Genomic DNA, 17958 nt, shown 5'->3' with positions numbered 1-17958 from the left:
CCTTGACCTTCGATTATACCTCCGGTCATAATTATGCTTCACAAGACTTGCAAGTGGGGAAGATCACTGATGATAGTAAATAATAAGTTTAGGAAAGTTAGTATATGAATGACTGTATCTCCAAATAAACAAGAATTTCTAGCTTTTAAGATAGCCCAACTAGTGATAGTTAAAGATACAAGAAAATTCAATGCATTTTTTTTAAAGAAGCATGCATAATCATGAATGCCAGAGCTGATTCAACTGACTTGAAATTTTTTGTATTGAACTAAGTTAATTATGAGATTGAAAGGAAAAAAGCATAAATGATGAAGTACATCTCCTCTAACTTTGAACTTATGCACATTTCCATGTACATTTCAGAAATTGAAAAAATAGAAATGGAATTCGTTCTACTTACGTCAACTTTTATTTGTATCCTGTTAGATTATTTCAGTTTCAATTTTTTCCAAAAAAAATGCTTTTTATTTACATTATATTGTATATCCATGGATGAGTTATTTCAAAGAATTTATTCGTTCGTGTCATGTTCTTTGGATATTGTGTGTAACTGAATCTAAGCATCACTACTAGAAATAGTAGATACGACATCGGTCCTTTGACATCGACATGTAATGCGCCCGATGTTAAAGTCCTGTTTAACATCGGTATAGAAAAAAGCGATGTTGAATACGAATACTGACATCGATTTCATATAGTAGGCATTGTATATGTTTAGAAATTAAAAAGGCCAAATATATGCTTTTAACTTTGACATCGCCAGATTTTCTTTACCGTTGTCTATGGCCATTTTTAAAAAAATAAAAATTTACTTGTCTCCCCCCCCGGTTTCAGTACACTTTCCCCCTTTCAATTTTAACCAAGTTATTCACTTTATCCTTATTCCCCCATTTTCCAAAATATCTCTCCCGCGACCCTCATCTCTCTCGTCTCTCTCACCTCTCATAATTAAGCTTTAGAGCTCCAAATTAGAGCAAATTAAGCTTTAAATTAAGTAGAGGTAGACTCTTTGGAGCATCTGGAGGTTGGAGCAAATTAACCATTGAGGTTTTGGAGCATCTCGAGTTTTGGAACATTGAAGAGCATCTGGAGGTATATTCTTCTTACCCTCTTTTTTACGATTTACATCCTGTTTATATTCTTTGTGCATGTATATAAGAAATGTTTTTTGGGGGGTTTTATGTTTTGTTTTTTTTTAGGTTTATTTTGTTCTTGTTTGTTTCTTTTTGGGGGTTTCTTATTGGGGGTTTTTATCATAATGTGTTTTTAATTATGTGTTTACAATAAGTACGTATTTTTTTAGGGTTTTAGTATATATTTTTTGGGGGTTGTTCATATATACTAGTGTGTTTTGGGGGTTGTTCATATATACTAGTATGTTTTGGGGGTTTCTTATGCTTCTGCTGCCTTGACAAAACTTAGAACGAAGTAAGTGCATTTGAACCTAAAGTAAGTGCGTCATAGTTCAGATATTTGCCTCACTTGGCTATGATACACACTGTAGATTTGTACTTAAGCTATAGAGCACATTTTGGAATTATGTATTTTTAATTATGTGATATTTTCAAATCATTGTATGACCTATAATGTGTAAATCATTTTGATAGTTTCGGAGCACTGTTTGATGAGTAATGAATATCTTGCTTTGTTTGGTGTTAGTTTGGTGATAGCAGCTCACATTGTTTATGTTTGTGATATCTCGGCTTAAATATCTTGGTTTAATTTAGTCTAGTTTATAAATTTAGTATGGTTTTGTAATTAATTGGGTATATGTGTAGGATTTTAGAGTAACGAATTAGTACTATAAATTATAAGAATATCAAGGTATTTACTCCTTTCTAAGTGTATATAATTATCCATACAGTAACCAGCACAAATTTGATATACTTTTCATTCAATAATTATAAATAGGTACGTGTTAGATATTTAATATTTATAGTGGTTATCAGGTAGGGAAATTTGATTGATAAGACATGGATTTTGCAAGATAGGCATTCTTTAGCATTTGAAATGGGGGTGGAAAACTTCTTGATATATGCTCAAGAAAATAGTGATGATCGTAACAAAATTCCTTGCCTTTGTGGACGATGCGCCAATTTTAAAAAATTCCCTGTAAAAACAATCACGGACAATGGCTTTTGTCTAGGTTATAAGCATTGGGTCTGACACGGGGAGACTACCTCTACGGGTCCTAAATCTTTAAGTGCTAGTTGTGCACCTGAAGAGCAAGCTCCAGACCCAGCTCCTGAGCAAGCTTCTGATGAAGCGCCAGAGCAAGATCAGGAGCATATCGCTGCTTTGGAAACTGTTGATGTTTGTGAAGCGGCATATAACTCGGGTCAATATGATAATGATTCGTATCAGTTTAGGAGGTTCGTAGTCGATGTTGAAGTTGCATAACTGGAAATCTAGGTTTGGTATTACCGATAGTGCCTTCACTGACCTCCTTTCTTCTATTGGCTCTCTACTTCCATAAGATATTGTGTTACCTAGTAATGTATACTTTTCAAGGGTGTACAACCTGATGCAACCAAGTGTCCTCAGTGTCGACTTTCTCGGTAGAAGTTGACAAAGAAAGGTGAAGAGAGGGTTAATTTTCCAGCCAAAGTCATGTGGTATTTTCTAATAATTCCTAGATTTAAAAGTATGTTTAAATCTCCTTCCACCGCTGAATTAATGTATTGGCATGCGCAACAGCGGACACAAGATGGTAAAATGTGACATTCAGCCGACTCTCCATCTTGGAAAAATATAGATTCTAGGTGGCCCTCCTTTGGTAGTGAACCGAGAAACCTTCATTTCGCTTTATCGTCGGATGGTGTAAACCCGCACAATAATGGCCTATCTAACATATATAGTTGCTGGCCAGTCATATTGGTGACTTACAATCTTCCTCCCCGGTTATGTATGACAAGGAAATTTATGATGTTGTCGATATTGGTCCCTGGCCCGCATGAGCCTGGTAATAATATCGACATCTACTTACAACCGATGATTGATGATTTGAAAAGCTTTGGAGGAAGGTGAACCAAATATGTATGAGGCGTATAACAAATCATTTTTCACTTTAAAAGCAGTTTTAATGTGGACGATAAATGACTTCCCTGCTTATGGAAATTCATCCGGTTGCGTCAATAAGGGTTATAACTGTTGTCCAGTTTGTGGAGATGACACCGTAGCTAAATATTTGACTCATAGTAGGAAATTGTTCTACAAAGGTCAACGCCAATATTTGCCTTTACATCATTCTTATAGAAGGCAAAATGCCGCTTTTAATGGAAAACAAGAGTTTGGGCAGCCGCGTCGAATCCTTTCCGAAGAAGAAGTGTTAGCAGAGCAAGAACAAATCAAATTTGAATTTGGGAAGAAAATGAAGAAGGCAAAGAAGGTTGAAAGTCCATGGAGGAAAAGTCAGTATTTTTCGAGTTAGAATACTGAAAATTTCACCATGTTAGGCATTGTATTGATATCATGCATGTCGAGAAAAATGTATGTGATAGTCTGATTGGCACATTACTAAATATGTGTCAAAAGACAAAAGATAGTGCAGCAGCCCGTTGTGATATGATGGAAATGGGCGTTAGATCTGATTTGGCTCCCCAAGTAGGAGTAAAGAAAACCCATTTGCCTCCTTCTCTCATTACTTTGTCAAAGGCAGAAAAAAGACATTCTTGTCATCATTAATGTCGATGAAACTTCCATATGGACATGCATTGAGCATTAAAAAATATGTTTACATGCCTGATTTGAATATTTATGGGCTGAAGTCACTTGATTTCCACATCCTTCTCTAACAATTACTCCCAGTTATAATATACTCCGTTCTTCCGAAGCATGTTAGGGTCACAATTATTAGATTGTGTTTCTTTTTTAATGCTTTATGCAATAAAGTAGTAGACGTGTTAAAACTGGATAAGTTGTAGTCAGATGTCATACTGACCTTATGCGATCTAGAAAAGGTTTTCCATGTGTCATTTTTTGATGTAATGGTACATAGAGTAGTCCAGTTGGTTTAGGAACTAGCTTATGCGGACCAGTATTTAATAGGTAGATGTATGCGTTTGAACGGTTTAATAAAGTACTAAAGGGTTATGTTCGAAACCTTTATTTTCCCGAAGGTTGTATGGCAGAGAGTTACCTTTGAGAAGAGTCCGTAGAATTTTGCACCGAGTTTCTTAGTCATAATTACTCCACTGCTGGTCTTCCAAAGGACCAAGATAATAAGATATTTGGTCCATTATCCGTTGTGATAATAAAATCAGTAGAAGAGAAGGAGCGAGATGAAGTACATCTACATGTCCTTCTAAACAATGTTGAAGTGTTTCCATACATTATGTGAGTTTATTCACTTTGTTGTTTTCAATTTCTCATTATCCAGTAGTTAGTCTTCTAATGTGTTTTTAATATAGGAATATGCATTTTTCAGAATGCATAAGGAATATCTTGAAGAAATTCACTGAGGGAAAAGGAAAAGCTTACATTGGCTCATGAGAGAGCACAATTGGCTCTTTGATGATTGGTTTCAAAACAAAGTCAGTGTTGTATTAGGTTCTTTGATCTATAGTGTAATGACGACTATTAGCTATTTAGGATTTAAAATTTCTTATCATATTTGTAGGTGAATGATGAACTAAGGGAGAACAACAAAGGTGTTTCAGAAACGATAAGATGGCTCTCTGCCAAGTCATCATTTTCAGTAATAACTTATCAAGGTTAGCTAGTGAACAGAGTGCGATATTTTATAAAGGAACAAGATGACATACGCATTGTTCAACCAGCGGGGTGTCTGTCATTGCTAAAGCGGTCCAGGTGTCTAGTGCTTAGGACTTGAACCCTGTAGAAAGTAATTTGACATTTTACGGTATCATACTAGAGATATGGGAATTAGACTATTATACATTCAAGGCTCCCTTGTTCATGTGTAAATGGGCAAGTAGTGATAAGGAATAAGGGTTGATGATCTTGGGTTCACACTTGTGGATTTTAGTCGACAAAGTCACAAAAAAAGATAAATATATTTTTGTTGACCAAGTCAAGCAAGTGTTTTACCTTGAAGATCCCGTTGATGCTACCTGGTCTGTTGTACTGTCCTTCACAACTCGAGACTACCATGAATTGTATAATGAAGATGAATTATGAGACACGACCATGGAACATCCCCATTCTGTACTGAAATCCCCGCAACTGATGTCACTACTGATGATGTCGCTCATATTGCTAGACCTAATGTTGAGGAAATTTGGATTAAAAATGCTGCTACTAAAACCCCTGCATCTAATGTCATTACTGACTGATGATGTAGCTTTATGTATTATGTAGTCTTTTATAATTGGTCAAATAATTTTATTATTGTGTGTAAAATATATATCTTATTGGGAATTTCGATGACTGAATGAACCATATATATTTGCCTTTAATTGTGTTATAATGTGTAAAATACATTATTTAATTATTCTTTTTTTCTTTTGTTTTGCAGTGTTATAATCATATAAATAATTCTTCCATAATTACTGATTGATGGCATTGTTTTTTCTTTAATTGTTTTGCATTGTTTAATTGTACTTGTATAAAATGCTTCATTCATTAAATAGAAATGGAGCAAAACTTATGTTCAATTTTATTATAATTATTTTCTTTAATTGGAATGACTGATGGCATTATTTTTTTCTTTAATTGTAATTATGCTTGTATTGATGGCTTTATGTTCAATTTTATTCAGACTAAGGGAGCAAAATGGTAAATAAGCAAAAAGCCAAGAAAGTAATTTTCGAAGAAAGTCACAGGAAGAATAACTCTGAAAAGGTTGAGGATGAGATGGTTCGTGATGTCAAAACTACAGAGACTTGTAATGATAAGTTGGTTCAAGTCCCTCCACAACATCAAACTCAAAGTAGTGGTGAAGAAACAATGACCACTTCTGAATCTACAAAAAAGAGGCTAGGAGGTGCGCGTGGTGTTTCAGCTCTTCACAAAGTAGTGGTGAAGAAAGCTCGGGGTAACAAATTTAAAGTTAGATACAATGAATTTGGAGTTCCCATCAGAAATACCAGGCCTACTTTACATTCTTACATAGGAATGCTCGCAAGGACAATGATTTCAATCGACACTGAAAACTGGCCAAAAGTGAATTGTGATTTAAAAGCAAAATTACGGGATGATGTCCAGGTAAATTATATCCCTTGTTGACTTTTTCATTTTATTTAAATTATAACTATAAATTATGTGGCTTATTTATATTGTGTGCTTTAATGCGCTGCTCTTTAGGACACATTCAAAATTGCCTCAGAAAGTGAAAAGTTTGTGCTACAGTTGGCAGGTGAAAAATGAAGGCAGTTTAAAGCTCATTTAACTGCAAAATATGTAATGCGATTTATTGGAAAAAAGAAGAAATTGATGAAGCCTCCGAAGAATTATGTCTTTGTTGGTAAAGAACCTTGGAAGAAATTTGTTGCAGAGAGGACGAGCCCCAAATGGCTGGTATGAATATATTCTACTAATATAATATACAGGATTGCCATTTTACTTGCTAAATGATTAAATAAATGTTGGTTAAAAAATATTTATTAATTTTAAAATTTATTTTAGTGTAGGAACAACGTAAGTTATAGAGCAATAGAGTGGGTAAACGGAAAAATCATCACCGCTTGTCAAGGAAGGGGTATATTGGTTTGCGAGAAGAAGAAGTAAGAACCTATATCTATGTGGCTTTGCAGTTCTATATTTTAAGGGAGTTCAAACATTTTTCTCTTTTTTAACAGATGTCAATACCGATTGGGGAGTCAATACCGATTTCCTATGATTCTGACGTGTTTGGAACTGAGAAAATAATTTATATCTTGCATGAAAATGTGAAAACATTGTTGGAGTTCGATATGATTGGCCAAGCTGCAATATCATTTTATATGGCGTAAGTTACTTTTTTTATAGTTATAGATATAATATTCATATTTTATACGGATGTTATAAGTAATGTAATTCACTCCCTCGTAGGCTCTTGCAAAGACTGATTAAGATTGAGAGGAAGAATGATGATGTGGTCTTATATGGATTTTTCGATCCAGGAGCTACATTTACGTTGAACAATTCTTTTCGTTCTTATTTTGTTAATCGGTTGAAAGAGAGTAGTCCCTACATTTACTATAATCATAAGTAATTATTTTTAATTTAGACATGCTTTTACAAATTAATATATTTAGGTAGTTCTTTTTAAAATTTATGACTTGTATTTTTCTTTTTTCTTTTTTATAAACATGGTTGTCACTGAATTTTCGTTGTAGTTTGGGATGTCGACACTTATATTATGAACCCTCTGTCACATCCAACACATTTTGATGAGTTGGAAAATCATTAACATAGTAATATATTTCTATTTAATATATATATAGTAAATATTCCCCCTTTCGAAAAATAATCATGTATATTATTGTTGTTCTGTAATGTAGAGTGATGAAATCCTACAATTCTCACACTGGAAGGGGAAATAAAGCTCCTCGGATAAAGAATCTTATTGTAAGTTTTTTGTATTATAAATTTTTTTATCAGTTTGTAATTTTAAGTAATTTCTAGAGTTAACTTATATTTATACTGTAACAAGGATCTCCCAAACAACCAGGAGGGGATGAATGTGGTTATGTTATAATGCGATACATAGAAATATATCATTGATGATAAGGAACTATCTTTTACTACCAAGGTATATATGCAAATCATTTATGATATATGGCATGCAGAAATTTTTTGTGCAGTTTTTTGAAACAGATGAAATATGAGTAATGTTTATGTAGATATTTTATATAATTTAAAATATATTGAATGGATGGCGTTAGTGGTTGTGATTTCTATATGGATCTTGTTTTTATTATTGTAATAGTGATTGATAACTATTAGCTGATGGAGGTATGGCTGGATGACAGTATGGATGGGACTTATCCTAAATACCTATGTATGAAACCTTGAAAACTGAGGGTACAGTTTTGGATTGACGAAGAAAATTACTGTTAAATATAGTAAAGGTCCTGTTCTTATATGCTGTCAGTATTCAGTTATATTTATACATAATTTAAGATTCTGGATAAGCTATATATGTTATGTATTGGTTTTGTTTATATTTAACTATAAATATGGTAATTCTGCTTAATAATATTCTGGTTGTTATCATTATGATTTATAAATAGTTAGCATGGACTAAAATAAATGCATCAAACCATTTTAGAAAAAATGAGAAATGCATAGTTGAGAGCGAGCAAACTTTGAATATAAAGCCTCTGTCAGTAATGCTAATTTTTATCCAAGGCAGGAGCCGGATGAGGTGCGGTTAGAGGTGCTTGAATTTATCCAAGACAAGATGTAAAATTATTGTCTGATTAAGGGTTTTAAATTGCTAAGCTTTCCTCTGAACTAAGTGATCTTGATGTTATGTTTTGCTGGTGGTTGGTGGTTATCGGAGGTTTGCTGAAAATTACATCCATCATTCTGATTTATGTTTGGAATTGTCGAAATTTGAGAATATTGGTACATATTAACTAGTCAAATATATTTAGAATGTTGGATGTAATAAATAGCGAATTTGGGTTTTATTATTTTTGGTTGGGATGTTTATTTTAGACTTGGAATGTATGTCTGAATTGAGCTTGTTGAATTGAATGTTAAGAAAGTTGGTATCAATGTAGCTTTATGTTTCTGTTGGAAGTAATTTGTAGGGATGTTGCATTGTTTGGTATTTTTCCGGTTGTAAATGCAATTGGTTCCCTGTGCTATAAATAGTACAAGGATGGTATGCAATTTACAGTACATTAACATCACAATGATAAATGTAAACCGATGTAAAAAATGAACAAAAGACATCAGGTAAAATAATATTAAACGAAAAAGAAATACAAAAACCAATGTGAAATAGTCATTTGACATCGGTTCTGAAAAGAAACTCAATGTGTTTTAAGCCAAATAACATTGAATTTTTCAAAAGCGGATGTCATAAATTTTACAATATTAAAGGGTAAACATCGGTTAGAGAAACAGGCTGATGTTAAACAACAAGACTTAACATCATTTTCAAAAAGTAAACTCGTGTCTTATCGAGCATTTCACATCGGTGTGTTAAACTAACCGATGTCTGATCCAGTATTTCACATCGGTTGTTTAAACTAACCGATGTCTGATCCCACATTTCGCATCAGTCATTTAAACTAACCGATGTCTGATCTAGCATTCACATCGGTTTGTTCGAAAGATTTTTAATAAATAGCTTTTAGAGCTTGTAGGTTTCATGTTTTAATGGATAAATACCTCATAGTATACTCATATTCACCTAAAAATACTGTAATATAAGCTGAAATTTGTTACGAAGACATCACATTTAATCTTAAAATTGATGTATAGCAGTGTAATAGACATCGGATGTTAACCGATGTCAAAGGCTGATGACATTTAACATCACACGCGAAGACATCGGTTCAGATTTATTTTAACATTGATTCTGAATCGATGTCTGATGTCATATTTCTAGTAGTGAATTTATACTCAATATTGATTCCTGAAATCCAAATATTATATATAACACGAAAAGAAAATGAAACTGCCATGAAAGTATAGGAAATGTTTGTATACACAAAAATACACAAAATATATGTGAACCAAGATTAAATATCAACATAAATATCTAAATATATATATATAGTCCTCCTTCAATACAAACTAAATTAAAATATACATTGAAAATCTCTGTAAATCACTAATTTATATACTCAAAATCACTAAATATAACAGCAAATAATATGTTAATAATTTAGTGGATATCACTAAATTACACAATACTGATCAATAAATGAGTGGTGCCACCGTCAAAAATATATAAGTGGATTATTATATAATTACTAATTATACATATATCAATTAGTAATAGGTCATTGTATAGTTTGAATATATATTGGTTTATATTGGATCACTAGATTCTATAATATATATATATATATATAATTTTAAAAAAAAATAATAATTAATTGTTTCATATATAATATATTGATATCGTATAACTCTATGTTTGAACGTATAATAACCGAAATATATACGTCATATGACACCGAGTATGTTCATATTCCATCATTTGATGTTCTTATACCGAAAATATAAAATAATTTCGAATATTTGTATCATTTCCATAATTTTAATAAACTCAAATTTAGTGCTTTTTATAAAAAAACAAAAAATGTATAAATTAGAAAATGGTTTTAAGTACTCTCGTACCAAATCAAAATTAAAAATCTATACTATCTATACTATACTAGAATAATCGGAATGAAGTATAATTTGGTTCAACGGTTATTCCCTAATTTCAGTTATTAAAAAAGTAAATAAATAGTGTTATATATCCGCTAAACTACTAAATTGTTAAACTACTAGACTTAAAGTACTTATACTACTAAACTACGATCACAAATTATCCTATTATTAAAAAATAAATAAATAGTGATATATATCCGCTAAACTACTAAATTCTTAAACTACTCGATATAATCTACTTATCCTACTAAACTACGATCAGATGTTATCCTATAATTTTTATTATTAATGTATAATTATTATATATTTATAAAAATATTTTATAATTATAATATGAAGGGATAAATAAAAAATTTAAATAATAACGGGAACCCTGCATTGCATGGGATTTAAGCTAGTATATAGAATATAATAACCGGAATGGGGTATATTTTAGTTCAATAGTTATCCCCTTATTTTGGTTATTGAAAATAAAAGTAAATAGTGTTATACACATGCTAAACTACTAAATTGCTAAGTTATTACATATAGTCCTTATCCCGTTAAACTACAACCAAAACTTATCCTACAAAACTACGATCACACCTCCTTCCTAATTCTTTTATTATTTTTATTATAAATCTATAATTAATATATATTTATATAAATATATTAAAATTAATATATGATTGGATAAACAAAATTTAAAATTTATTTAAATATTAACAGAACATGTGCATTGCACGAGATTTAATCTAGTCTACTATAATAACTGGAATGACGTATAATTTGGTTCAACGGTTATTCCCTCATTTTGTTTATTAAAAATTATAAATAGTGTTATATATTTGCTAAAATACTAAATTATTAGACTAGACATAATCTATTTATCCTACTAAACTACGACTCCATGTTTATACAATAATTTTAATTATAACTTTATAATTATTATATATTTATATAAATATTTTAAAATTATAATATGACCGAATTAAAAAAAATATTAACTGAATCCTGGATTTAAACTAGTATCATAAAATAATATTTTAGGTTCAACAAAATTACATACACAAAAAACAGCATAACAAAATTAATAAATTTATCAAGCCCTACCAGTTACTGGAATAGTTATAACGTGAAAACCAACACCTCTAAATCCTATTATCAGGCTTCTTACAGTCAAATTGAGTAGAAATGAGCTTGTCACAACACAAGTACCTTCCCCAACAGCATATGTAGGAGATACTCAAAAGACTTCGGGTTAAGGATGTTTTACCTTGTGGAGTTGTCCAAAAATCATGGTATTCTCTTGTAAGAACTCCTATGTTTATCTCTCTCCACTCTAATTATTAAAAACTCACATCCCATATAAACCCTAAATATCTACTTTTCCATAATTTTTATACCCATGAATTAACAGTACATTTCGATGATCCACAATGTGAAGAATATTGCAATCATGCATTTGACTTAGGATCAGCTAGTGCCTGGTATGCACAATCAAATGGTTTAATTTGTCTGTCTTTAATGTTTGATTCGGAACATCATTATAATCCCAACATTGCTCTCTTGAATCCTCTAGCTCATAAATTTAAGATGCTCCCTCACTCGCCCCTTTCGATATTTACATTTCTCGAGACTGAGTGGAAGGCTTTAGCTTTTGGGTTTTTACCGGAAGTTAACGATTATGTTGTGGTACATATTGTCAAACCTATTCCTATGATGAGGATACACCATTATTTTTCATATGATCAAACAGTTTGATTACATATGATCTTGACACCCATGAACCAAATGATTTTGTTGATCGTTTGACTCCCTATTCCTATGATGAGGATACACCATTCTTTTTCATCAGTCCTTTTGTGGAGACTCTGCGTTTGCTTGATATTGATCGACATAATTGAACAAAATGTTAATTTGGAAGCCTTGTAATTGCAATGAGAACTTGGTAGAGTTCTTCAGCTAGCTCTCCATTAAATATTTGCTTCAAAAGTAGATTATGAACAGGGAAGATTTCAAGCAAACAATTCTTTGGATTTGGCGGATTCTGATTTTGGTTCATCAAGTCTATGATTGTATGTTGAGAGTTTTCTTGATTTTGCTTTATAGCGTGTTATGTTTCTAAGATTATTTTTTTTCGCTATTGACAATTGGGACAAAGTTGTTTGCACAATATTATCTGATAATTCATCTAGGTTTTTGTACTTGAAAAATATGTACTGTTTTTTCATTTGTTTATTTTATCTTTTTGTTTCGCTTGGAAGTAATATAGTATGTGTTTATATTGTCTATATGCAGGATGTTAGGTTTTTGTTACTGAGAAATATACTTGTGAACCAAAATGGTGTGTTTTTTAGAGTACTTGGATTAGAGAGCATGGTAATCTTCTAATGTGATGTGCAAATAATTTGTCTGTACCTTCTAATTTGTATCCTTCAACTTAATTAGTTTTCTCATTCTTTGTGTTGAATGTCCAATTCTCATGCCCTTTTAATAGGGTAGCTAGCATTTGTTATTGCATTTTCGCTTTCATTGATATTCTTGATGCAAAATCCGGCAATTCTAAAAGCAATTCTGATTTAGCCCTGATTTTCGCTTTCATTGATATTCTTGATGCAAAATCCGGCAATCCCTTAACGGTGATTTTTCAGCTGCTATGTATCAGATTACAGGTCTTATTGATAAACCTTATATCATTGCCAAAGTTAAATGGATATAGAAAGAGATAGTTCTGATGCCCATACACTCATGGTGGTTAATGAAGTTTTTTTTAGTAGGAAAACTTCAATTTAAATGAATTAGCAAAGATGATTGATTATAACTCTCTCTCTCCAATTATAACAGATAAATCATTAAAAATAAAATTCTTATTTTTATCTTTTCTTATTTTACAATAGACCAAAGGCCTTCTTTTTTGGAGTTTGTGAATATTGTTGGTTAATAGTTTAACCATTTTTTATACGTTTCTCCTATCATCTAAAAATAAATATATATGAAATAAATAATTTTTTATATAACTTAGAAGCCACTATTAATATTCTTTCTTAAATACTTCTCACATGCGAAAATTCAAAACTTTTATATAATATCCTTTCGTAAATGAATCTTAGATGAGTCATAATTTGAAACTGATTTAATAGCTATAATAAATACTAAAACTTTATTGAATTGTGGATTCGAATTTCTTTCATAAAAAATCACGAATTTCAAGAAAAATATGTCATTTGAAAGTTACAATAGTTACAAAAAAATTACATTTATGATTCTTTAGAACAATATAACTCTAACACTAAAAAAACTCCAATTTTATGACTCTAAAGGGAAACTCAGAAATAGAAAAAATTAAACCCTAATTGCAGCAGCTTCCATCAGGTCTTCTGATTGAGTGTCTGAAGATGAGACTGTTGAAGCAGAACAAGATGCCATCTTCAAAAGACTTGGTGTTGACTATGTCTAAAATCATGGTAATATCTCTCAAAGACTGCTATGTTTGCTAATATGGTACCCATTTATTAGTTGAATGTTTTGATGATAAACAATGTCAAGAATAATGTACACTATATTCACTTGACTTCAATAATCATGCATGTATGAATTATCGAGTGGTCTGGTTTGTGTGTCTTCGATGTTATATTGAAAACCTGAATACTATTCCGCCATTTACCTATGGAGTTTGGTTGAGATCTAGGAAGCATGAGTGCGGGTGCGGGGGTGCGTGATACGGGGATATGGGAATTCGAAAAATCTAAAAAGATGGGATTCGATCGGGTACGGGATATATTTTTCAGGATTTTCAGTCAAATTAAACTAAATAATGAACTACATAAGTTCATTATGAGTACATTATCATTAAAATTATATATTATTATTACTTGATAATCCAATTGACGCATTTTAGCATAGTTAATTGATTAAATTTTCAAGTATCTGTATTATCTTCAAAAGACTTCGTGTTAAGTATGGTGATATCTCTCAAAGACTGCTATGTTTGCTAATATGATAAACAATGTCAAATATACTTTACACTATATTCACTTGACTTCAATAATCATGCATGTATGAATTATCGAGTGGTCTGATTTATGTGTCTTCGTTGTTATATTGAAAACCTGAATACTATTCCACCATTTATCTATGAAGTTTGGTTGGGAGAAAAAGATGAGTGCTAGTCTATATGAAAACTTTTGGGTTGATGCCTTGGGCACAGGGAATAATGGTTCCCATATTAGGAAAACCAAACAGTTTGATTCATATAATCTTGAATCAAGATTATATGATTTCATTGATTCATGTGATCGTTCGACTCCATATTCAAATTACGAGGAGGGCTCCAAACCACCTCCTATCATCACGCTTTTTGTGGAGACTTTGGTTTAATATTGTTTAATATAATTAAACAAAATGTTAGTAAGTTGGGAGCCTTCTTATCGCAATAGGTATTTGGTAGAGTTCTTCAATTTTTTATGAAGATGCAGATGTCATTATTTGTGCATCAACGGGGGAAGATGCCATCCTACGACTTCCCCGAAGGAATCCTTTCTGAAAATTTCAAAAGACTTTATGTTAAGGTATGTCTAAATCTGTTGGTTTTAATCTAAACTTATTCTTTGTTTTAATTATTTTAGTACATGGAGACCTTAGAGACTTGGTCTGCAACGTTCAGGAGAGTTTTTATGCATAGTTGAATAAGTCTGGGTAGTGGATATATTGTAGGAAACATCTGTTATTGGTTCCTAGTTTGTAGGTCTTTCATTCTTGTATTTATTTGATTTCTCTCGCATCTAATAAACTATCAACTTCACTTGTTTGTTTTTACTCCGTTTAAAAGTTATCATCTACATTTATACACATACTTATATATATTTTAAGATCTTGTTGGTGGTGTTCTATATTGTGGCATCAGAGCCTGAAGTCTACACCAGATGCCCAAGTATATGCCCATAAAAACAAAGATGGAGACGAACAAAATCAAAGAGGGAGGAGTCAGTCTGAACTACCCAATGCTGGCACGGAGCAATTATACAGCTTGGGCGATAAAGTTGAGAGTGTTTATATAAGCTCACGCGTTGTGGGATGCGGTGGAACCCAAGGATCCAAAAGGGAAAGTGGAGGAACGAATGGACAAGCTCGCACTGGCAGCCATCTATCAGGGGATCCCTGAAGACATGCTTTTGTCCCTCGCAGAGAAAACTACGGCCAAGGACGCATGGTCAGCCATACAAACTATATTTCTAGGGGCTGATCGTGTTAAAAAGTCTAAGGTCCAAACTCTAAAATCTGAGTTTGAATCCTTAAAAATGAAGGAAATAGAACACCTTGACGATTTTGGTATGAAGCTAAATGGCTTGGTAGCAAACATTTGAGCTTTGGGTGAAGTAATTGAAGAAAGTTATGTGGTGAAAATTTACTAAGAGGTGTACCTTCAAAGCTTATGCAGATAGCATCCACAATCGAGCAATTTGGTGACTTGGAGAGTATGTCAATCGAGGAGGCTGTTGGGTCTTTGAAGGCTCACGAGGAAAGGCTAAGATGCCAAAGTGAATCCAGTCGGGGACAATTGCTTCTCATTGAGGACGAATGGTTAAAAAGGGAAAAGGAGGAAGGACAACTACTATTCATCAGAGAAGAATGGTTGAAGAAATCTAACGCAAGAGGAAAGGATTCTGGAAGTGAAAGTCATTGAATGAAGGAAGTCGGGGACCTCGAGATAGAAGCAAAGTACGGTGCTTTAATTGTCTCTCATACGTGAAAGAGAGCATCGAGCTGAAGTAAATATGGCACGGACTCACGATGAAGAACCAGCTTTGTTAATGCTAAAGTGCGAGAAGAACAAACTGATGTTGAGTGAGAAAGGTGTGACACCGAAACTGGTTCTAGACGTTGCAAGCAAACAAAGTGAATCGAATGTATGGTATTTGGACAATAGGGCGAGTAACCACATGACAAGACAACGTTCGAAGTTCACTAATCTAAACAAGGAGGTAACAGGTCAAGTTCGCTTTGGAGATGGTTCAACTGTAAGTATCAAGGGAAAAGGAACAGTTACATTCAGATGTAAGAATGGTGAAGAACGACAATTTCAAGAGGTATATTACATTCCAAACCTATGTAATAACATTTTGAGTCTAGGTCAGTTATCTGAAAATGGAAATCGAGTTGTCTTAAATGGAGTTTTTCTGTGGGTTTATGATGAAAATGAAAAACTTCTTATGAAAGTAAAACGGTCAGGAAACAGATTGTATAAGATTATCATTGAGAGTATTGAGCCTACATGTTTGCTATCAAAAATGAATGAGTTGTCTTGGTTGTGGCATGAACGCCATGGCCATGTAAATTTTCATGCTCTGAGTCTAATGTCCAATAATAACATTGTTATTGGTTTTCCAACAATTGTGAAACCCAAGGAGCTGTGCACGGGTTGTCTCATGTCTAAACAAACTAGGAAGGCTTTTCCTGTAAAGTCAGGCTACAGAGCACAGCAAGCCTTAGAGCTGGTCTATGGTGATCTGTGTGGGCCAATATCATCGGAAACTTCAAGTGGAAATAGGTATTTTTTTCCTCTTAGTAGATGACTTTAGCAGGGCAATGTGGGTGTATATGTTAAGAACTAAAGATGAGGCTCTTAATGTTTTCAAGAAATTCAAGGCCCTGGTTGAAAATAGCCCAGAATGGAAGATAAAATGTCTTCGCACAGATAGAGGAGGTGAATTCTGTTCAAACGACTTCAAGTCATACTGCGAGGAAGCTGGGATCAGTCGTCAATACACTGCTCCATATACGCCACAACAAAACGGCGTCGTTGAAAGACGTAACCGCACTGTTGTTGCCATAACCATAAGTTTCTTAAAGACCATGAAACTGCCATCATTCTTGTGGGGGGAAGCAGTTCGACATTCTATATATATTTTAAATCGTCCACCTACCTGTGCCCTGTCAAAAAGAACCCCATATGAGGCCTGGACTGGAGTTAAACCAAATCTGGAACATGTTCGGGTTTTTGGTTGTGTCACACATATGAAAATTCCTACTGGGCAGCTGAAGAAACTGGATGACCGCAGCAAAGCAGTGATAAATTTGGGCAGAGAAGCTGGAACTAAGGCATATCGCTTATATGATCCCATGTCCAAGCAAGTGCACGATAGTCGTGATGTGGTTTTTGAAGAGAAGAAAATGTGGTCGTGGGTTCAGCTTGAAGAAGGACACCAAACACAGTAGAATTATTTTACGATTTTTGGTTTTAAGTCTGGGGACACCAACAGAAATGAGGAAGTAGAGGATTTCAACACTCAAAAACAAACAGACACTGTGCCATATGATTCCGTATACTCGAGCACGGAACTAGAAAGCCCTTCACTGGAAGCAACACCTACGTCAGTCTCAACATAAGTTTTTGGAATCTCTGGTGGTGACAGTTCTGCTGTTAGTAGTGAACCTCGAAAATTCAGGAGTCTTGATGATATTTACAACACTACAGAGATAGTCGAATTAGATGATGAGTTGTTGCTTATAGGCATGGATGAACCACTAAACTATGATCAAGCATCAAGGAAGAAGGAATGGAAAAATGCTATGAAATCGGAATTGGAGGCAGTTGAAAGAAACGAGATATGGACACTTACAGAGCTACCACCAGGTAAGAAACCTATAGATTTAAAATGGGTTTTCAAGTTAAAGAAGGATTCAAATGGGGAAATAGTG

Source organism: Apium graveolens, chromosome 7 (assembly GCF_009905375.1).
Source record: "Apium graveolens cultivar Ventura chromosome 7, ASM990537v1, whole genome shotgun sequence".
NCBI classification, from domain to species: domain Eukaryota; kingdom Viridiplantae; phylum Streptophyta; class Magnoliopsida; order Apiales; family Apiaceae; genus Apium; species Apium graveolens.
This window is presented reverse-complemented; position numbering follows the sequence as displayed.